Genomic DNA, 24,231 nt, shown 5'->3' with positions numbered 1-24,231 from the left:
TTGAGATTGGGGGTGTGTGTTGTTGCTTTGCTGCTGACTCCAAAATCTGGGCCATAGTCTTGTGACAAAGTTCACATGTCTGAAGTGGTGATTTGCCCCACTTCTCCACAGTTATTCCATTACCTGACGAGTGGTTCCAGCATTTTCTGTTTTTAAAAAACATCTCCAACATCTACAGTTTATTGCTTTTTGTTCTATATCCAATCGTTTTGGTTTGGTCATCCAGAAAAAAAAATCAACAAATTAAAAAAGTAATTGAGTCTTAATTCTGAAAATGCACTGAAGTCTGTCAGCTGAAAGAGAAAGACTAACGTAATGTCGGTATGATTCTTCATTGGAACAAGTAAAGTCAGACTGGAGAGCCCCCCCCCCCCTCCCCTCCCCTCCCCTCCCGCTAAGATCGGCAAAAACAGAATTCTTAAAGAAAAAAGTGGGACGAGAGTGCAGATACGATATTTTCAGAAAAAGCTGGCTGCAGGAGGTTTAGTAGCGTATAAAAAGTTACTATTTTCTTCCCCATCCTCCCTTTGCACCGACCCCTGGAGCAGAAAGCGACCTCGGATCAGCAAATGCTGATCTTGTGCTAACTGCTATGAGGTGACAGTTATTTTTCTCCTGTTTTGATCTGGTATTTACTCACAGTTGTTTTTAATGGTTCAGACTGTCAGTAACTCACTGCGTGGGAAATTGAGCACAAGCCTAATCCTTCACTCTTTAGATTTGTAACATGCGAACAGTTTTATGCGAGGATAACGTTCTTTTTTATTCCCTAATTGGCACCACAATATGCCATCCACTGTCTCGAATTGCTTCCTTTAATGTTGTTTGGGGTTATGCGAGAGCAGCGGCCTGCTTGAACTTGCTTAAGTTTTCCATCTCCCCTTATAAAGTATATAATCTCGCCTTGAGGTTTCTCCACAACAATGTGGCTGAGATAGGAAACCCATCAGCTTGTGAAAGAGGACGAAGGTATTCACGGATGGAAAGACATTCCTCAGCATCCAGTGCTGTCATTATAATTATTTACAATGCTGCTTGAAATAACCAGTTTTACATTTTAAGAGACCGCTATAGACGACTAATTTCTTATGATTTAGGCAGTTTTGTTTTTTTTAAAAACGGAGTCTCTTTCGCATTTTCAAAGTAAATGGCTACGAAGAGTGTTATCTTCAGCACAATTTTGTTCAGTATATTTCTGATTGTGGAGGGAAAAGGAAACGACAATCTATCTTAGCAGGAAAGCTGCCTGGGAGGAATGACTGCACCCAATAATTGAGGGAGTTGAATTAGCGTGGGTCGATCCAGTCATCGTCTCAGCAAGCGTCAGTAACCCTCTCAATTCAGCAGTGTGCGCTAATTCAGGTCTCTATGGGGCACAATTGGCCGACATATCTGTGGCTAAATTGTGCACTGTAAAACACCTTGTGGGATTTAAATCCTGTCTCATTAAGCAGCTTGATGTGTAAGGTTCCCGCATACTGTTTTAGAGACTAATCTGCCCATCTCGCTTTGTGTGACTTTCACACGTTCAGCAATGCCTTCTAGTTCAGAATACAGATCTTAATGTTTGGACAGGGGTTGTTCCCTTATTTTGTGATTGGATATTTCTGGAAAGTTTCGTTCCATCGCCGGAAAATTCGAGTTTATTAAATGGTGCAGTATCATGTTTAAAAATAACTACAGCGGAACAACACAACTGTATGGAGGGGTTTAATATCTCAATTCAGGGACTGGTATGTATGTGCATTCTGTTTCTATAATGCACATATCTAAATATGTTTCTTGAAAGTTTTATATTGATTTATTAAATCCAGTGCAGTAAATGAATTGAAGGGATGTTGCGAATTGCCATGCATGGAAGTATGCAGCTAAGGAAAGTTCCTTTGCGTGTGTAATACTGTACTGAAGCAATCTGTTTCTAATTATACTGCGTCGAGTAGAGGGAGAACGAGAAGCTTCCAGCCCCCAAATTCCCACAGCGCTCGTTTGCCCCATCTGTGGTGGCAGGTTCAGCGCTCCTCCCCCAGGCTCCCCCCCACCTTTCCACTTTCCCTGAGACACTGTAACATTGCGCACAGACAAACAAGTCACCGTCCTTTCCACTCCCCTACAAGCACAGCAAAGTCGACAGGGAACCGGCCGCTCCGCTCCGAAGGGAGACAGTGGGTGGCGGCGATTTGGCGGGACCCTGGCTGCTAGAAGCCGCTGGAGAGTTGGCGTGTTGCTGGTTTTGCTGACGCGTGGCTCCCGCTCAGGGAGGAAGCTGCTCATCACCTCCCGCCACCGAGTTCAGCTGCCGCCGCACTGCTGCAAAGACGCTGCAAGGTATGGGCTCTATATGGCACGGAGCTCCAGGCTCCGGCTGCACTGCTTCTCGCCGACTTTCTGCCGCTTGCCCTCGGCGCCATATTTAACTTTGTGTTTTGCCCCTCTCTCTTCTCTTACCCCCTCCCCCGGTCAGTTCTCTATTTTAAACAGCAGGATGTGCAGTTGCTGGCGATGTCTGGCTGCACGGTGGTGGGTTCGGGACTCTGTTTACTGCCTCCCTTGTGCGTTTCTTGCAATGGGACGCGCACGGCTCGCAGGCAGTTTTATTCACTACTGGCTTCAACACGGCAGACTAATAAATAGACATTTTCTGGTATCCCAAACGGAGCAGAATAGTGTCGGATCGCACTGTAGGACCCACTTCTATTGTAACAGTTCGGATGTGTGGTGTTTGCGAATGAGCAAATCGATGACTAAAACGCGACAATAGAATAATCGAATAAGGACCTGACTGAAAAGGCATATTTGAAACTGGAAATAGGATCTAGAAATATTTACAACATTGTGTTTGGTTTCGTCAAAAGGTTAATTCTAAGGGCGTGGGGTTTGTTGGCGTGGTGTATCAGTTAATATTTCTATACACATAAAACGTTATATAACATTTTGTGCCTAACTGCAAACATATCTACGTGTTACTGCATGAAAAAGGGAGATCCCTGCGTGATTCATTTCTTTTGGTCAGTAAGATGAGTTGCAGCTTTGATTGTTTCCCCATTGCCAGCAGTTCTGCAATGCGGTGGGTGTGGTGTGGGGTAAATGGCAGTTGTGGTCCGCTGCAGTGACAGCACTCACCCGGCCGCATCGTCAATGGGAAAATCTGCTGCCGACCCTGCCACCTTTTCTCACTTAATTCCCTCGCCAGACAGGGGAAGGCTGACTTTCGCCTCTCCTTTCCTTCCACTGGTAAGTTTGTGGCAACATATGGTAGCTATCAAGAGAAACCTTGAAAGTGGTTAGGAATCCATCTTTGGAAACTTGCTCACAGTTGGTGCGTTTCAACTTTGGTATATTTCATATTTCCAAACAAGATTGTCTTAAATGTCCTTATGGTCATTAAGCACGTTAATTTTATGCTTTGTTTTAAAATATTCTGGAGCATAAGTACTTGATAATGCACCAAAGTAGTGTCAGTGATTATTCCAGGTCTGTTAAGATGCTGTTGCTCTAAGTAACCCTGCCAAATGTAGCTAATGTATCCTGCACATTACTTTAAATTTTCCCAGGTACCTTTTAAAACATTGTGAAGGTTGAATCTTCACAACCATTTAAATATTTGTTGGTATCTCCAGTTTAATGCTTAAGATGCTAACATTTACAGAAAATTACATTGCCTTCATTAGTGCTGCCACCTTTTGTTGAATTTAAATAAAAACCCTGGAAATCGAGACTTGATTTTTTTTTAATGGTCTTGATACGTTCGTAGATAATTATTTAGCCACAACATCAATTTAAAAGATTTGGTGCTGAAATTATTGACGGAAGATCAACTTAGAATTTATCAACAAATTTAATTCCAAAATAAGGTCTTCAGGAGTAAATTTGTACTGATTTAATTTTAGGGAAAAAGAAAGGTTCTGATTTAGTCAGCAGAGCATTCTTCATTTGTATATGCTTTCTGTGTGAACAAGTACCAGAGTTGTTGGTTTGGAAGTATTGTTTGCATGTGTTTTTTTTAATGTTTATTTTTTACACTAAATGTCTGACCTTGAAATTTCACTTGTAAGGCTAATGCATCCACAGCAGCAGCATCAGGTCATTGAGTATTCATTTTGACCAAACTCCCTTGGAAGGTTTTCTGTTTTCATGAGGTTTGTTTCTACAAGTAATTGTGTATATTATTCTGCTGCAATACAATAAGGAGTAACACAGCTACCGTGGATATACAGCTAGTTCCATCAGAGGCCACAATGCTTCTGGCAAGATGTCTTGCTTTGACCTGGTTACTCACTGTTCTGTAAGATATTACAACCTAATGATGTATTCACAGACTGAAGCATTTTATTGTGGTAGTTGCTGTATTTTATCCTCAGGTGCACTGCCTATTTAATATAAATGTCAATTACTGCTCCTTACATACGTCATTGCCCAGTTTCAGTTATGTGTAATAGAAATGTAGTGAAGCTTGGGCTATACTTTACATCAGCTCAAATCAATTTAACTACAGTAGTATTAATTGCAATAAGATGAGTGGTGGGCTTATACTGTAATTAATTTTGAGTCTTCCATATAGTTAATACTGAAATTATGTTATATATTATTTGAAATGTATATTAAATGTTTTGGTTATCTGTTTAAATGTAGCTAATGTTTGTGGATGGTATAGGAAGAACCATGATAGAAAAGAGAGAGATGTTTTGTATTATGGAGGCAGATTTCTGTTGCTTCAGAATTTAGGTACTTTACCATTAAACATTTCTGAAGATAGCTGTGATATAATGATTACTGAGATGAGGTTTGAGGCTTTACCTAGTATAATCAGGGTGAACAAATAAAAACATTTATGCTTTTGCTTCAAAGCAGTCATTTTGTTTTACAGTATAAAATTCTTTGCATGTGTTGATGAGTCTCGCCAGGAATTAGTTTGTTTTTCATTGGCCTGATTCAAATTTACTCCAAGCTGATATTCTAACATGGGAGATTCTTTTGATTTTTGCACAGTAATTCTTGATATTTATAATTTGCATGTAGTGTAGATTTATAATATTGTGTCTATACAAGGCTACACATTATTTGCTTTTTGAAAGTAGTTTGCTATTTTTTGAGAAGATTTTCTATCTTTTTTTTCGGACAGAGCTGTTCAGTTTCCAGCATCAAATGACATTCCCTCCAGCAGCCTCCTATCAATTTGCTGACAGAACTCAGATTTAATACCCTTGACAGATTTATTCAGCAGATTAAAGTATTTAGCATGCAGTGATTGGTTGTTGCTGAGATCTAAGTCTTGAACAGATGTAAAAGGAGCAGAATTGCTCTTTGGGTGAAATTTTAAGCCTGCCCCATGGAAACCATGTTGGTGGAGGGTAAGGGCAATATACACTCCCTGGGATTCCGCTGCCTTTCTGTAGTATTGGATTTTAACCAGTTTTCATCAGGTGCATGGAACACCCACCTGAAGGCAGTGAGGTCGTGCTTTAAATGCACAGATCTGGCTCAGACAACTGCAATTTCAGCTTGATGTCAGAGTGGCTGGGCAGTGGTGCCTTCCTCCATCAAGTGAAACCTTGCTGAGACCTGCATTGAGGGTCAGATGAAGCTCAGTGAGGTAAGATGTTTTAAATTTCTTTCAGGCTTTACAAGGAAACTGTGTGCCTCCTCAGGCCCAAGCTTCCCTACCCATGCCCCCATCCCCAAACATCTGCTAACCTCCCAATCAGCCCAATGTCTTGCCACGGCTGTTTCTGCAGGCACTCCCCAGTAGTGGACTTTTGCTCGCCAGATAATGGACTTGGGTGGGCGACTGACAAACTCCATCGAAATGAGGCCTTTAAAATCATCTGAGTGGGGATATGTTGTAAAAAGAAAATGCAGAGTTTACACCACCTGATATTTCAGTGTTGAAGATATTTGGTTTAGCACTATTGTTAGTGTTTGCTTTGAGCACTTGTAATATGTTCATCACTGGAATCAAATGCAATAAAGAACGCATACAAATTGTATACTTTTGCAAAAAAGTAAAATGGGGAAAAAAGTGATGAATTGCATTTGGAAATTAATAGAGAGGTGTGGGTTTAAATAAAGCAAGTTTTAAGACAACTATCTGGAATATGGCAGGAAGTGAAATCATTGTATTGGAAATGTTGCTGAATGTGCTTGACGTTCATTGTTGCCGAAACACTATTTACTTAAATCTTGTAAATTTGCTTTGAAGCTATTGAACTGTTTTATTATTCTTTACTTGTATCTCAGTTCGCTTCTTTACTGATGTTATATAAGACTGTAATCAATTGGAAACTGGAATTTATAGTTGATCCTACAAGTGCCAGTAAAATTTCATCTGAAGGTCTTATTGCAGGTGATGTAATCTGCATGCTTTGTTATCCCAAGGACAGTGATCGAGTATGTAGGAGGGAGAAGAGTAAAAGCGGGTAATTTTGATATTGCGCGATAATGTAAAACTGGTGACAGTGAGTCTGCATCTGTCTTGATTTTCATTGAACTCAATGGAAATAAAAATTGATAAGATATAAAAGGGGCTACCAAGTTGCTATCTTTCAAAGTCAAAATTAACCCCCAGGTGTATTAATTTCCATGTGGAATGATTGTTAGCCAGAGTTTCCACTTCGGGCGCAATTGGCAATCTGGGCGCAAATTGCAGTTTTTAGAAGGTTTATATTGTTTAAGTTTCTGCTCAAACCCGATGGGGGCGGGTGGGGGTGTGGAGGAAGCCCATCGTGAAACAGCGTAACCAGGCAGCATTTTAGAACATTTTTTAAAAATTGCACTAAAAGTATTACTTGATATCGTTAAGTGTGTTAACCTGGTACAGTTTCAATAATACAGCAGAAAATGGATTTATTATAAAAAATAAAGCATTTTTAATCAGTTTAGTCCCCCATCTGTGAGTAACCCAATTTTAAATAACTTAAAATTAGTTTAAAAAACTATACAGAGTCATTTATTAGTTACAGTGGTGTACAGCAGTTAGTTTCTTACTAAATAAGTTTTTAAAAGGTGTCTATTAGTGTCCTTTTGGCAAAAAAACCTCCTCATAGGCTCGGAAACAGGCGCAGTTTGCAGGAAATCGGAATGGTGATTAATTTGATTTATGGGCGTGGCCAGTAATGTGGGCAGGGCCAGCTTCTGGCATGATTTTTTTTTTAATTAGTGCAAAAGATTGCAGAAACTGTGCTTTTAAAATTCCTCAATTATTTGCACTGGCTTGGCTGATTTCAGGTGAGTTACGCTGTTAAGAAAAACCAATGCAACTCGAGGAAACCCCAGGCCCTTCTGTGACTCAAGCCTGTCTATCAGCAACGGGCCATGGTTTCTGCCACTCCCATCTAGTAGGAGGGAAAACATGTGGCAGAAACCATGTTGGATAAGATTTTCCTGGTTAACTCTAACCAGTAGTGAATAGTTTACTGTTGATTCATATATTTAGGCTTAACAGAGCCTCCTAGATTTCTTTAAATCTCAAGTAAATTTACAGAATTGAATGTGAGAGTGCAGAGAATCTGAGTTTATCAAAATTTTTCTTCCCCCTGCTCTACACCCAATTTTCTCTACTTTTTGGTGACAAGCATGACTCAAGCTCAGGCATAGTTGCACCAGTCTACACATAATTTCTCAAGGCACGTCTTGCTCATTAATATGCACAATTTCATGACCTACCCCTTCCTATCACTGATTCAGCATTGGCCTGTTCCCTGCCCCTTCCTCCTGCAGTGTGCAGTTTGCAGAAATTGGGGAGAAATGCTGTTTCCCAACAAACAGGACCATAAGGTAAAACAAGCGAGAGATGCAGAAAAGAAACTGAATAGAAATAACAAAGAAATAAGAGCAGAGAGAGGAAAATAGAGAGAGCTTGAATAAACAATGGGGTAGAAATTGATGTGTGTTGTTTGGGGCATACGCCCTGAGTCTGGGTCCAATATATGTGTAGGACCATCTCCACAGAATAAATTCTTGACAATTATTTAGTCCAGCAGAGGTTCAGGGAATTGGGTGGGAGGGGGACAAAGAGCTAGACAAATGCTGTTGTGTGGAAAGGAGACCCTGTTGAGGGACTTGTGGAAGGGAAAGGCAGAGGTTCCCTGGGAGGAAGGGAGAGAATCCTTGTTAAAGATGGTAGATAGGGAAGGGATAAAGACCACTTTAAGGATTTGATTCAGAGGAGAACAGATGCGAGAGATATCCTTTTGTCGTGGTGGGAGAAGGAAAGAATACTTGGAACAATGAGAGATAGGCAGGATTCCTTTTAAGCAGAAGCAAGGAAAGAAGGAATACCCTAATATGAGTAGAATGCCGACAAAGGGAGTGTAGGAATAGTCATCCAACAGTCAAGGAACAGGAAAGGTCATTTGGCCCATTGAAAACGCCACTTCCAGTAATGTAGCTCTCCCAGACCAGTGCTCCAAACTGCATTTTGTAGGTTACTGATGTCTTTGTCCTGCTACTTTGAGATGGAGCGGGTGGCTGGAGAGGCAGAATTTGGAGATGAGTGCCACCCTGTTTAACAAAGAAGGGAGGGGAAGAAAGAAAGAGAGAGAGAAGCCCTGGTTTATAGAGGTGGGAATCTTTAGTTCTGCTGGGAATGGGAGGAATAGTTGGGTCTCCACATTAAAAACACACTGCATCCTCCAACTCACTGAACAAGCAGTATTGTCAGAATGAGTTATCTCATGGAAGGTGGTGGGGGTGGGTGGGAGTGTGGTTTAGGTGCATCTCCAAAGGGCAGAAGGTAGGCCACATTGCCTTTTATAACATGCCTTGTAGACTGGTGAAGTGACAGAAAGTTGGTAATAGAATGCCTTCTTTAAAGTGGGAAAGACCGAGGGAGGGTGGAACAAATATATCAGCAAACAAAAAATAGATGCTGTGATTGAAATTTCGGAAAGAATAGACAAGTAACTTGTGCAGAAAACTGGACAATTGATATTTTCTTAGTTGTGACTATTTTCATTTTACTTGTTAACTGTGTCCATTTGATTCAGCAGTATATTCTGAATTAATTAGTAAGAGAGTATGAATAAGCAAGTGCATGATTTCTAGGCCAGCTAAATGCTGAATTAATGGGTTTATTGCGAAGTGGGTTAATGTCTGATACACGCATATCCTCTTTTCATTACAAATTTTTATACACAATTGGAAGATCAGGAAAAGAGTGGTACAATTTTAATATGTCAAGTTGTTGCATAGCAGTGGGTCATCTGTATGGGTAAGTTAATCATATAGAATTAGTCATGTTTTAATTTTAATCGTTTATAATGACCTTACTTAGTAAAGACGTGTATGTCTTTTACTGTTTGTCTTTGAATATTATCGATCCCTATAGTTAAAAAATTCTGTTGTGATGCATCCTCTGTTCTTTGTGTTGTGATGTGCAGTGGACAATAACCCTAGAAATCTGAAGTAGACAACATTTTTGATTGCAAGAACGCACTGGGGGAGGGGCGGGTCATCAAGGTCTAACGTGAGCCTTCTCAATATAGCTTATTTTCTGAATTAATGTCATAGTGAAGCAGCAATGGCCAAGCTGTAGTTCTGAATATTAATTACTTTAGTTTCCAAGGTCATGAAAATGTATGATTATATTTTATGTGTCCACGCAATAACTTAGAATTATCTTTCTTTTAGAATGAGCTGGGGCAATTTAGTACATTTTTGCTTTTCGTTTGTGCAGAAAGCCTGTGGCTTCAGAAGAGGATGTATGGTAACACTAGTCCCATTAGTGAGTCTGTGACAGCTGGAACTTGAAATTCTAGGTTGCCTGGTTTCTCAGGGAATTATTAAATGCAGTAAAGTGCACAAGGGAGAGTATAGCTGACAGCTGTTCACTCTTGAGCAAAAGGTGTATGATAAAGGCTACATCATGCCGAAAGGAGAAAGACCCTTTTGTTATTTTTAGAAGAATTTATATGCACTGCAGCTTGTGTACAGTTCATATTTCAGAGCCATTAATTCTTCCTATAAAGGGCTTATTTTAGTTAAAAGTGAGGATTATTTTGATGTCGGAAAATAGGATATGCACATATGATCTTGCTAGATGCCAGCATCAGAAAAAATAAACTTTAAACTTTTTAATGTTTAGGATTCTATTTACATTTGGAAATGCATTTAACATGAACTGCAATTGATTGGGCATATAGTTGCTTTTTCAAAATTAATTCTCAGTATGTAGGCGACCCATGCAAGGCTGGCATTTATTGCTACTCCATAGTAGTACTTGGTAAGGTGACGATGCGCTGCCTTTTTAAACTGTTGAAGTCTCTGGTGAAGGTTACGCTGTTAGGCCAGGAGTTCCAGGATTTTGACCCAGTGTGATGCTATATGGCCAAGTAGTGTGTTATGTGGCTTGGAGGGGATCTTGAACCCATGCTCCTGCTGCTCTTGTACTTCCAGGTGCTGGAGGTTTGGGAGATGTTGCTGAAGAGACCTTTGCCAGTTGCTACAGTGCATCCTGTAGATAATACACACTGTTGCCATAGTCTGCTGCTCGTGGAAGAAGTGGATGCTTAAGTACACATATTACTTTCCAATTATCAACCCAAACCTAGATGATGTTCAGGTCTTAGTGGAGGCAACGAGTGCTTCATTTTCTAAGGAATTGTTAATAGAGCTGAACATTGTGCAGTCATCCGCAGACAGCACCAATTCTGACCTTATGATGGAGGGAAAGTAATTGATGGCGCAGTTGAGGATACTTAGACTTGGGATGCTGCCCTAAGGAATTCTTTCAGTGATGTCCTGGGGCTGAGATGATAGGTCTGCAATAACCACGACTACCTTTCTTTGTGCTAGGTATGACTGCAGACACCAAAGATTTTTTTTCTGTAATCACTGTTCACTTCAGTTTTACTAGGGCTTCTTGATGCCACACTCAGACAGGTGCTGCCTTAACATTAAGGGCAGTAACTCTCACCTCATGTCTGAAATTCAGCTCTTTCGTCCACGTTTGGATCAAGGCTTTAAGGTGTAATCCTGGTTGCTTCCCTTTGGACAATTCTACTGAAATCAGTGAAACAAAATGTGAGAAAACTATTGATGTGAAGTAGCCGAGTGGTCCAGGCAGAACCCAGATTGAGCATGTGCTGCTTGATAGAATTGCTAACATCTTCTTTAATCACTTTACTGTTGATTGGACTAGGTTGATGGGGTGGTAATTGGACGGGTTGGATTTGTCTTGCTTTTTGTGGACACTGGCCGTGGCAATTTTCCAGTTTGTCAGGTAAATGCCAGTGTTGTAGCTGTACTGGAAAAGCTTAGCTAAGGGCTAAACTTACTTTAAATGGTATTTAGAATGGCATTGTGTCTGCCTTTGGGGAATGGGTAATATTAAGTGCCACAAGGATCCAGAAGGAAATCTTTCAAATCACTAAATATGGCAGGTTTGTTTGTTCTCCTGTTCTTCCATCAGTTGGGTGCTGTTTCCTTGCATTCCAATGTCAGGAGAGAAGTGTTGGCCATATCCAAATCCTAACTGTTGACAATGCAACTCTAGTCGAAATTGAATTTCACGCTGAACTGATCAGTATTTTACGGTATTTGCAGTTGCCTGTGCTCCAGTTTCAAATCACATGACCCATGTTAATAAATTGATTGCCCAGGTGGTTCAGTGATGTGTTGAGTTGGTGTAACGACATGATGGTAGCGTATGGGTTCACATCAATAGTTTTCTCCCATTTTATTTCACTGATTTTCAGTAGACTTGTCCAGGGGAAGGTAACAAGGAATACACTTACTCACCTTGTAACAGGCAGTTTCTCAGTGACATTGGATTGGCAGTGGCTTGAAAGTAGGTCCCTGTCCTCATAGCTGCCAAATGTTGTATATTTTTGGGGAATTTAAAAAGGGGAAATTAAGGGGGGAAAAAAAAAGAACTTGTGCTGAATTAATTTTTTTTGTCAGTGTGGGAAATAGGAGATTTACATGAGTTTTTTTTTAACAGAAGCACTGAAAACTGTCAATGCAAACCAGTATTCATATTCATGATCCAGAACTGGGAGCTTTGATTCTGGATTGCAATAATGCTGCAACAGTTATACTAGGTGGTTTTAATGAAGAAATCGCTCATATTGTTAACAAACTTGATTTGTGACCATATATATTGCTAACAGGCAACTGAGGCATCTTGATATGAGCACATCTAGTTCTGTGAATAATACAATCTGTTTCAGATAATATTCCTAATTTGACATGACCAAGTTCTTTGCTTCTCAGAGAAACAAAGTTAGAATTCCCAGAATCCAAAGCTGTGAGTTGTTTGTTTGAAGTTCCCCGGCACCCATCACCTGTCTGGCAGACTTTCGGTTGCATCATGTGTGCACCTTGGCATTTTGCCTGGCTGGAAGGAAGTATGTGTCTGGCGGTATGCTGCTCGGTAGGATAAGCTGAAAACTTGTAACAAGAAGGTTGGCGTGTTGATCACTAGGGCTAGGAGTTCTGTGAAATCAAGTTTCCAACACTGTTGTTTGCTTTAAAACACGCATGAGATATACTGATCAGAGAAGGTGTATCAAGTCTTCAAAAGAATTTCTTTTGAAACAATACTGCACCCAAAGGACCTGTGTCTGGTGATTTCTTCAGAGCTACATAATTTCATTGCGTAAATGAGGTTTCTGCGATACTTCTGAGAGTTATGATAACACAGAGTACCAGCTACATGCTTCTCAACAATTGTAGGCTAGAAAATATTTCATTATTTTTAAGAATCTGGATTAAATATTTTAAATGCTTTGGCTATCAGAAGCTCTGTAGGAGTGCAACACAACAAAAAAAAAGTATAGATTATATAAATACTGAGTTTACTTGGCCTATCAAATTGCCTTACAAAGAAAATAAAGTATAGTTGCATTTTATAGCACCTTTTCATATCTTCAGGACATCCTAAAGTGCTTCATAGCCAACACATTACTTTTAAAGTATGCAGGGAAGCGTGGTAGCCAAAAAGCAATGAGAAGATGATTAGTTAGTCTGGTTTGGGGATGTTGACTGAGGGATAAATGTTGGTCATGACAATAGGAGGATTCCCCTGTTCCTGTTTGATTAGTGCCCTGGGATAGTTCATTTTCAACTGAAAGAACAGAGAGGGCTTCAGTTTCATATCTCATCTGAACAATGACACCTCTGCTAACACACTCTCAATACTGCTCTAAAGTGTTATCCTAGATTACATGCTCAAGCCCTGGAGTGATCCTTGAACCTATGAGCTGCACGCTCCAAGATCAGACTGAGCCAAAGCTAACATTTAATCTTTAAATAAGTAAGTTGTCCCATAACTAGATTGGTTGCAACCAAATTGAAATGCTGATTGCAGATGTCCATTGTGCGTTATCTCAGGTAGACCAGTTTTATATTGGATTGTTGCGAGCAGAATATAAGGCTCATAACTGGTTATGCAATGTGTAGAATAGGCTTAGTGATTGTATTTTAGTTAGTAATGTTCCATAGAAGCTGTAGCAAAATCTAGTGTTAAAGGAAGTAATATCCTTGGATTATATTACTGTAGGCTTCATTTGTTTAGTGTTTGCCGATTTGCATTGAGTAGGAGCATTATTTTTAATAGTGCATGATAGAATTCTGCTTTGATCTATGTTTTCCATCCTTATGCCTAGGTGTTGGGTTAATTCGTCCTTTTTATCAACTCTATGGTCTTCATTATTTCCCCTCCCATTACCTGAAGTGCTTTAACACCATAGTACTTCCAATTATAGAATTATAGTCCCCATGGCTTCACAGTCCCTGCTCATCCTGGACAGCTGCCTACATTGGGAAATCAGCACAAACCATTTGTCATCACGATTGGTATCAACTACAAAGGCACCGCTTAAAGTCTATTAAGCATGGCATCTATTTTGGCCAACTATGTTTGCAGCTCATTACTGTTCCTTTTAAACATTTATCATTAAGTCTTTTCGCGATTTCTTGACTTAGATCAGGCAAGCAGGTATGCTACCTTCAGTCAACCTTGTGGTCTCTAGAACTTGTGGGACTGCTGCAAACCCTTCTAGCCAACTTGTTGAGCTCCTTATAGTTGTGGATGGAAAGCTGCATGTGATGGGATGATGTGAGACTGCTTCTTGTCCTCCCAGTTCCAGATTGTTGAGGACAGCTGGACTTGCAATTTTCATAAGTTGGAGGATTGTTCATTACACAGTGTAGATATAGTTTGTATAGTTTCTTCATGTTGTTTTGCCCCACATCTGTGAAGTACTTCATTAAAAAATGAAAAATCATATTGCTCAACGTTATCACTTTCACCATGAAAACATTCAAACAATTTAAATTTTTTTTAGTTACACTGGCCACCATGTAAAGCGGGCAAATAAAGCACCAACATGCCTGCTAAAAGCAGTGGGAACTGTACTTGGTAATCAACTGCAATTTATTTCTTGCTAAAATTGTAATTGTTAATGATGCAGTGTGAGTATCATCAATGTGATGAAGTACATAGACAGTTAGTATCCTTGCTGATAGCTAATACTGGCGCAAAAGATGATTGTTAGCATTCAGTAAACTCTTATCTAAGGCTCACCTATGTAAATATTCATCCATTAACGCAGGGGTGTCGAGCTCCATTTATGGTGGTGGACTTCATCCAACATCCCAGAATGTTCAGCAAATGTTATTTGGACATACTGGGTAAAGAAAGGTATGCTTTTCACTTATTTTTTTGGGTATAAATTGGGCACAATGTGCACTAATTTGTGGGCAAGGCCCTGCACCTAATCTGCACTGGTGGTGTGGTTGTCGCCATATTGGTCCTTCCTGTTTTAAGGGTACCTGGCAGCCACTTGAATTTAGGGTTGGGTCAATTTAAATATGCAGAGGTGAGAATAACTGCCCTTGACATCAAGGCAGCATTTGACCGAGTATGGCATCAAGGAGCCCTAGTAAAACTGAAGTCATTGGGAATCAGGGAGAAAACTCTCCGCTGGTTGGAGCCATACCGAGCGCAAAGGAAGATGGTTGTGGTTGTTGGAGGTCAATCATCTGAGCTCCAGGACATCACTGCAGGAGTTCCTCAGGGTAGTGTCCTAGGCCCAGCCATCTTCAGCTGCTTCATCATTGGCCTTCATAATGTCAGAAGTGGGGATGTTCGCTGATGATTGCACGATGTTCAGCACCATTCGCGACTCCTCAAATACTGAAGCAGTCCGTGTAGAAATGCAGCAAGACTTGGACAATAACCAGGCTTGGGCTGGTGAGTGGTAAGTAGCATTCGTGCCACACAAGTGCCAGGCAATGATCATCTCCAACAAGAGAGAATCTAACCATCTTCCCTTGACATTCAATGGCATTACCATCGCTGAATCCCCCACTATCAACATCTTGGGGGCTACCATTTACCAGAAACTGACCTGGAGTAGCCATATAAATACCGTGGCTACAAGGACTGGTCAGAGGCTAGGAATCCTGAGGCGAGTAACACACCTCCTGACTCCCCAAAGCCTATCCACCATCTACAAGGCACAAGTCAGGAGTGTGATGGAATACTCTCCACTTGCCTGGATGGGTGCAGCTCCAACAACATTCAAGAAGCTCGACACCATCCAGGACAAAGCAGCCTGCTTGATTGGCACTCCATCCACAAACATTCACTCCCTCCGTCACTGACACACAGTGGCAGCAGTGTGTACCGTCTACAAGATGCACTGCAGCAATGCACCAAGGCTCCTTAGACAGCACCTTCCAAACCCGCGACCTCCACCAACTAGAAGGACAAGGGCAGAAAATGCTTGGGAACACCACCATCTGCAAGTTCCCCTCCAAGTCACACACCATCCTGACTTGGAACTATATCGCCGTTCCTTTCACTGTCGCTGGGTCAAAATCCTGAACTCCCTCCCTAACAGCACTGTGGGTGTACCTACCCCACATGGACTGCAGCGGTTCAAGAAGGCAGCTCACCACCACCTTCTCGAGCAATTAGGGATGGGCAATAAATGCTGGCCTGGCCAGCGACGCCCACATCCCCCGAATGAATAAAAAAAAAAGGAGGGAATGACGCCTGTTATGGTTCCTTTTGCAAATGCGTGCAAAAACTAGGTCGGGCATGCCCATATTTTATAGCAGTGTTTAGCGGCATTGCTGGAGGTCAATGAAGAAATGGCCTCCCAGGGCCATGGCCCCACTGCAGGTTGCTGCCAACCTGTACTCGGCCTTCCTACTCATCACCTTTCCATGTATTGAAGTTTGTGTAAAATCAGGGCATGCAGAATGCGAGTATCTTACATCTCCCTACTTTTGTTTCCACTGAAGAATATATGAGAAGCAATCTTTCGCTATTGGTCCATAGCTAAGTCCCCAAATTTGACTGACCCCTTTACTGGCTGCTCTCCCCTTAATGCTGCTCCCAATCATTGTGTTGCTGCTACAGCAGCTCCCAGTTTTGCAGGAAATGCTCCATGCCTAACCCGTTCCCCAGGCTTCTCTTTTTTTTATCCTCAATTTCCCAGAATCCTGACCACCTGCACCTTCGTCTCTGGTCACCCTCTTCCATCCCAACCCAGCACCTATCCACAATTACTACTTGTACTTATATAGCACCTATAATGTAATAAAACTACTCAAAGTACTTCACAGGGGCATTGGAGTTCAAAATATGACATCGAGCCACATAAGGAAATATTAGAGCAGATGACCAAAAGCTCGGTCAAACACTCAGGATTTAAGGAGTGTCTTAAAGGGGGAAAGTGAGGTAAAGGAGAAAAGTGAGGCCGAGAGGTTCAGGGAGAGAATTCCAAAGTTTAGGGCTCAGGCAGCTGTAGGAATAGCAACCTTTTGGAGCAATTAAAATTGGGGATGCTCAAGAGGCCAGAATTAGAGAAGCGCAAATATCTCGGAGGGTTGTGGGGTTGGCGGAGATTACCGAGATAGGGAAAGGAGAGGCAATGGAGGAATTTAAAACAACAAAAAAGCAGTGAAAATTGAGGTGTTGCTTAACTTGGAGCTAATGTAGATTAGCGAGCTTAGGGATGATGGATGAATGGGATTTGGTCCGAGTTATCTCTTCCTCTCTCTTCCCTCCACTGGTTGGTTCTGTTTCAGGCCACTGCAAAGAGTGCTGGTCTTCTACTGGCGGGAGTGGGAGGGAGGTGGCATCAAGGAGCAGGCATGGGGAGGGCTGCTGATTTGGTAATAAGTGTAAGGAGGGCAGTTCTTGTGGGCTGTTGGTGGCAGTGCCCGGGAGAATCATGTTTCATTCCAGGATATATGGCAACCTTAAATGTAACAGACCACAGGCTGGATGAAATTGCTCTTCAGGCTGCAACCAGGCCATGGGTTGTACATTTAACATTGCTGCATTAAAGGATGCGTTAAAATGAAAGCAGAGGCTTTCTGTTAGATCAGTATAATAAAGCATTAAAGAAGCATGATTATTTTATTCATCCTTGGGATGTGGATGTCACTGGCCAGGCCGGCATTATTGTCCATTGATAATTGTCATTGAGAAAAAGGTGGGTGGTCTTGTTCTTGAACTGCGACAGTCTGTGTGGTGAAGGTGCTCCCACAATGTTGGATAAGGAGTTCCAAGGTTCTGATCCAGCGGCAGTGAAGGAGCAGTGATAGATGTGTAAATCAGGGTGGTATGCTACTTAAGGGGAACTTGCAGATGATGGTGCTGACTTTTTCCTATATGGTGAAAGTTCTTTCTAAGAGGTGCTGCCAAAGAAGTCTTCAAGATGCTGCAGAGCATCATGTAGATAGTGCACACTGCGGTCGTGGCATTCCTGTCCTGGATGTTTAGGCTTGTGGATGAGATGCCAATCAAGTCAACAGCTTTGTCCTGAATGGGGTTGAGTTTCTTGAGTGTTGCAGCTGCACCCATCCAGATAAGTAGAGAGCATTCCATCGCATTCCTGATTGTGCCTTGTGGATGGTGGAAAGGCTTTTCAGAGTCAGGAGGTGAGTTACTCGCTGCAGAATATCCAACCTCTTGTAGCCACAGTATTTAAGAGGAGGTGGGTAGACACACTCTTGTCCGAGATGGTCATTGCCTAGCATTTGTGTGGTATGAATGTTACTTGTCACTTATCAGCCCAAGTCTGAATGTTGTCCAGGTCTTGCTGCATGCAGGCATGGGCTACTCATCATTTGAGGAATTGTGAAGGGAGTTGAACACTGTGCAAACACCCCAACTTCTGACCTTATGAGGTAAGGAACATAATTGAAGCCGTTTTAGCTGGTTAGGCTGAGGACACTGCCCTGAAATCCTGCAAAAGTGCTCTGGGGCTGAGATGATCGTCCTCCAGTAACCACAGTGATCTTCCTTTGTGACAGGCATGACTCTAGCCAGTGGAGAGTTTTTTTTCTCTGATCTCCATTGATTTCTGTTTCACTAAGGCTCATTGGTGCCACACTTAAATGCTGAATTGGTGGTGAGGATACTTTCACCTCAACCTCCTGGAATTCAGCTCTTCTGTCCATGTTTGGACCAAGACTCCAATAAGGTTTGGAGCTGAGCGGTCCTGGCAGAACCCAAAATGAGCATCAGCGCGCAGGTTATTGGTGAGTAAGTGCCGCTTGACGATTGATTCAGAGTAGCTGATAGACTGCTAATTGGTTGGGTTGGATTTGTCCTGCTTTCTATGGAGAAGACATACCTGGCCAATTTTCCATTTGTTGGTTGGATGCCAGTGTTGTGGCTGTACTGGAATGGCTTGGTTAGGGGTGTGATTAGTTCAAGAGCATGTTACTACAGTCAGAATGTTGTTGTAGCCCTTAGCCTTTGCTGCGTCTTATTATTTGAAACGAGCATAACCAGACTGTCATTTCACTTCAATTGTGACAGTATTTAAAAAAAATCAAATTCCTGTCTCGGGATGATCCAGAATGATTAGGGAGCCACCACTCTCTCGGATGCAGCAGTGGTGCTGCCGATGAACCTTGCTGCGGATTACTAGGGGGTGGGGGCTGGTCTTTAATGTTGGAACAGAATGGTGGGAGAATGTGTTGCGCATATTAAGATTTCATATACATTTTTAAGTTCTCGAATGGTCCAGTGGAGCAACTGAAAGCTAAACTGTGGAGGGGACATTGTGCTACCTGTTTTTAGTACCCTCAAAAGTTGGATGGGGCCATTTTCCATTTTCATATCCACTTGACGAGAAACTGTTTTGCAATATTGTGAAGATGATGTATAACTACATCATTGAGAGAATACTTTTGGATGGGAATAAAACTGAAATTGTGGCATTTACTATTCTTCAACTGCTGCCACTCACCAAGCAGCTTTTTGTTTCAGTCCATGAATGGTACCACTTTGAACTTCCAACCCAAGCTAATGGAATTCCAAGACTAGAAACATAATCAAAAAAATGAGAATAGATCATCACAGAAATACACTAAGTGCTGCTGCAGTGTCACAACTGCAGCATCACATTGGGGGAAACAAAAATGCAATGTAAAAGACCAGAGCAAAATTAACTTCAGTTAACAATTAGGTAGGGGGAGCAGTATTTAATAACAGGGCCAGCAACTGTGAAGGTACTAGCATTTTCAAGTGAAGACTTTAGTTCTCTGCTTCTCATTACACTTTTCACAGACTCTGCCCTGCTCTTCTTGATTTTCTTTCTATTTTAGCTCCCAAACTTCACCGAAATTAAGTTTTTAAAAAAAAAATTGTCTTTCTGTTTAATTTGGTCCCCTATGGAACCATCTTGGCCTTGTTTATCTGAACCCTTCCAGTTGCATCTACATCCCATTTGTAGCATGGTGTCCAAAACTGAACATGACATTCATGCTTTGGTTAGTAACTACTCTGTCATTGTGCAACTGGATAGGCTCATTAACCAAACTGATATTCAAGAACAAGCATGGAAGTCGGACAGATGATGCCCATGATATGCTTTCATTAGAACTGTGTAAGGAATTTATAATTGCGAATTGTAGGTTATATCTAAACCATAGTATATATCTATGTACCCATTCTTCAGATTTCAGATATGAATAGAGTTGGTGGCATTTTAATGCGTTCACTAGTATTACAATTTATTCAGCTTTTGCTTGATTGAACTGTAACATCTGAATACTATAAAATTAGAATGGATCAGTCAGCACCTGAAAGGGAAAGATAGGTTAATATTTTATATTGGAAACATTATCATAATTCATTTGGAGAAATATTTGGTGTCGCTCCTTCCTCCCTCTCTCTCATCTCCTCCAGCCCCATAACCTTCAGATACCTGCACTCCTCTAATCCTGGCCTCTTGAGAATTCCCAATTTTAACATTTCCACCACTGATAGTCATGCCTTCACCTGCCAAGGCCCAAGCTCTTGAATTCCTTCCTTAAACTTCTCTACCTCGCTTTCCTCCTTTAAGATGCTCCGTAAATGTTGGCGATCAGCTCTAATATCTCCTTACATGGCTCAGTGCCAAAGTTTGCTTTATAATGCCCCTATGAAGTGCCTTGGGATGTTTTATTATGTTAAAGGTACTATATAAATACAAGTTGTTGTTAAGTTCATGTAATATAGTTAAATATGGGTCCCACTGAATCAGCTGATATATATGTTTACTGTACAGTAATGTTCAGTTCCATGAATAGATCTTGAGGTATTTCTGAACGGCTAGTTGTCTCCAACTGCTCAGGAAAGAACTTGGCCATATTTTCCTAATTAACTACAGCTTCTATTATTGAACACACATGGTTTGAAGCATATGATGAAGAAAGTAATGAGTAAATGCTCTACAAAATTCATGGATTTGGAATGACTTTGTCCACAGATTCAGGATTGTGTTTTACTGATGTGAACTATTTTCATATGAAGGAACTGTAATTTGATTATTTGGGAACCAGGCCACTGTTAAATTTCTCAAAGAACTTCCATAATTTTTCACTGGAGGCCTTCTAAAAAAATTAATATTTCTTGGCAATTATTTAAAATACTTGGTTAACTTGAATGAAGCAACATTATACTTTCCAAATAGGTTATCGTTATCCACTTTTTACAATTCATATCCTAGTTGCAACATTTAAAAACATTGTATCTTATGAAATCTTGGCAAAAATTGGGCATGTTCTCACTGGAAATGGGAAGGTTGAGAGCGGATATGATTCTTGTATTTAGAATTCTAAAGCAAACAAATAACATACACTAGGACAAGCTTGTCCAGAACAATAGAACCAGAGGACAGAACCTATGCTTGAAGTAGGGTAAAATCAAAATTAATCACGGAAACAGTATTTCAGTGAGTGAGTGATCAATCTCTGAAACAAGTTTCCCGGAAGCAGTAAGTGTTGATTCATTCAAATGCAAATCAGATTTATTTCAGAAAACTACATTTTGGGGGACACAATGTATAACATGCTTGGAAGGAACTTTTGACTTATGATTCCCAAAGCTCTCCCCACACTGACTGCTATGATTAGCCCTCTGTGGATCGCCACCTTGGCACGATGGAGAGGCTTGTGTGTCCCGAAGATTCCATGAGCAGTGCCATCGGGATCTCCTGGTAGGGCCTTTTTTGTTTATTAATTCATGGGATGTGAGCGTTGCTGGCTAGGCCAGCATGTATTGCCCATCCATAATTGCCCTTGAGAAGGTGGTGGTGAGCTGCCTTCTTGAACTGCTGCAATCCTTGGGGTGTGGGCACACCCACAGTACTGTTAGGAAGAGAGTTCCAGGATTTTGACCCAGCAACAGTGAAGCAAAAGCAATATAGTTCCAAGTCAGGATGATCTGTGACTTGGAGGGGATGTTCCTATGCATCTGCTGCCTTTGTCCTTCTAGGTGGTAGAGGTCACGGGTTTGTAAGGTGCTGTGGAAGGAGTCATGGTGAGTTGCTGCAGTGAATTTTGTGCATTGGTGGTGAAGGGAGTGAATGTTGAAGGTGCTGGATGGGGTGCCAATCAAGCAGGCTGCTTTGTCCTGGATGGTGTCGAGCTTCTTGAGTGTTGTTGGAGCTGCACCCATCCAGGCAAGTGGAGAGTATTCCATCACACTCCTGACTTGTGCCTTGTAGATGGTGGACAGGCTTTGTGGAGTCAGGAGGTGAGTTACTCGCCACAGAATTCCCAGCCTCTGACCTGCTCTTGTAGCCACAGTATTTATATGGCTGGTCCAGTTCAGTTTCTGGTAAATGGTAACCCCCAAGATTTTGATAATGGGGGTTCAGCCAAGGTAATACCGTGGAACATCAAGAGGCGATGTTTAGATTCTCTCTTGTTTGAGATGGTCATTGCTTGGCACTTGTGTGGCACGTATGTTACTTGCCACTTATCAGCCTAAGCTTGGATGTTGTCCAGGTCTTGCTGCATCTGAACATGGGCTGCTTCAGTATCTGAGGAGTTGTGAATGGTGCTGAACATTGTGCAATCATCAGCGAACACCCCCACTTCTGACCTTATGATGGAGGGAAGGTCATTGATGAAGCAGCTGAAGATGGTTGGGCCAAGGACACTACCCTGAGGAACTCCTGCAGTGATTTCCTGGGACGGAGATGATTGACCTCCAACAACCACAATCATTTTCCTTTGTGTTAGGTATGATTACAACCAGTGGAGAGTTTTCTTTGACTCCAGTTTTACTAGGAATACTTGATGCCGTACTCGGTCAAATGCTGCCTTGATGTCAAGGGCATTCTCACCTCACCTCTTGAGTTCAGCTTTTTTGCCCATGTTTGAAACAAGGCTCTAATGAGGTCAGGAGCTGAGTGGCCCTGGCAGAACCCAAACTGAACATCACTGAGCAGGTTATTGCTGAGCAAGTACTGCTTGATAGCACTGTTGACAACACCTTCCATCACCTTGCTGATGATCAAGAGTAGACTGATAGGGTGGTAATTGGCCTGGTTGGATTTGTCCTGCTTTCTCTGTACAAGATATACCTGGGCAATTTTCCACATTGCCAGGTAGATGCCAGAGTTGTAGCCGAACTGGAACAACTTGGTTAGGGGCGCGTCTAGTTCTGGAGCACAAGTCTTCAGTACTATTGCCGGAATGTTGTCAGGGCCCATAGCCTTTGCAGTATCCAGTGCCTTCAGTCGTTGATGGCAAGGTTGGGCGGAGGTGCCAGACAGAGTGCGGTCCAAAAAGTCCTCCCTGGCGGAGCTGGCAAAGGAAGATTGTGTCTCACTGGCTGTGAAAGCGGAAGGGGGCTTGAGCGGCAAGGAGGTCGCAGTCGTTGTCAAAATCTGATGGTCATGATCGTGTAAGCAATGATGCTTACAATGACCACCACGTTAAATGAAGTCACACACAGGCTTCTACCAGGGTACATCTGCCCAGCCTTGTGGTGATGGAGGATTGGCGATGGGACAAGGCTGTGACCCTGGGAGTCCCTAGTCAAGAATGTGTACACAGGCAACAGATGCATGAAGGTCCTTGGACACCTGTGTTGGGACAGAGCTGTCTTTGGGTAGAAACATTTGTGATTGAGCAGTCCTCTCCAGGATACCCTCCGCACACCCAAATGGGGAGGGGCTAGAAAGGTGCCCTAAAAATGGGATCACCATCTTAATGGTCAAAGAAAGAAAACTCTAAATTTTGCAACTTGGATTGTTAGAACATTCATGGGCCATCTCGGGAGCCACCATTCACAAAGAAGAACGACAGTCGTATCACGTGAGTTATCAAGACTCCAAATTGACATCACTGTCCTCAGTGAGACCTGCCTACCTGGGGTAGGGCACTGAAGAAATAAGCAAGGGATACACCTATTGGAAAGGAAAGACTGACGGTGACTTTTGTGTCCATGGAATGGGTTTTGCCATCTGGAATAGTTTCTTGGATGCATTGCCAGAACTCCCCAGCTACATAAATGAAAGACTCATGATACTTCACCTGCAGCTCAGCTGTAATCAATATGCCACCATCATCGGCGTTTATGCCCCGACCCTTGACTCCGATGAAAATATGAAGAACAAGTTCTACTCTGACCCTCATGAAGTCCTCACTGCCATCTCAAAAGAAGGAAAAAAAAATCCTTCTGGGGGGCTTTAATGCAATGACTCCAATGTCTGGAGTGGAACCATTGGGGAAAAAAATGGGATGCGAAAAGCCAATGCAAATGCTGTCCTCCTGCTGTGACTGTGTGCTCAGCATGGTCTCATTATAACAAACACCTGTTTTGCAGAAGGACAAATATAAAACCACACTGAGGCATCCTAGATCAAAGCATTGGAACCTCCTGGATTATGTCATTGTTTGGATCAAAGGTCTAAGTGATCGCTATCATTTGATTCATGTGGGGGACTGATGCCTGCTGGACAGATCACTGACTTGTTCGATCGGTGATGA

General features: G+C 41.9%; 1 protein-coding gene across 2 annotated transcripts in view; it reads left to right on the top strand.

Annotated features, from left to right (window-relative positions):
• The window catches only part of LOC137370056 (band 4.1-like protein 3), a 384,274-nt gene that overhangs the window by 174,480 nt on the left and 185,563 nt on the right, over positions 1 to 24,231 (top strand). Inside the window, exon 1 of one of the 2 annotated variants that reach the window (XM_068032109.1) lies at positions 2,075 to 2,325. The exons of the other annotated variant lie outside the window; for it this stretch is intronic. The gene's annotated coding sequence lies outside the window, so the exon portion shown is untranslated. Of the gene's footprint in view, positions 1 to 2,074; positions 2,326 to 24,231 lie in introns of those variants that run through there. 2 annotated transcript variants of the gene reach the window in all.

Source organism: Heterodontus francisci, chromosome 5, assembly GCF_036365525.1.
Source record: "Heterodontus francisci isolate sHetFra1 chromosome 5, sHetFra1.hap1, whole genome shotgun sequence".
NCBI lineage: Eukaryota > Metazoa > Chordata > Chondrichthyes > Heterodontiformes > Heterodontidae > Heterodontus > Heterodontus francisci.
Note: the sequence above shows the minus strand (reverse complement) of the source record. Positions and strands in the feature narration are given on the sequence as shown.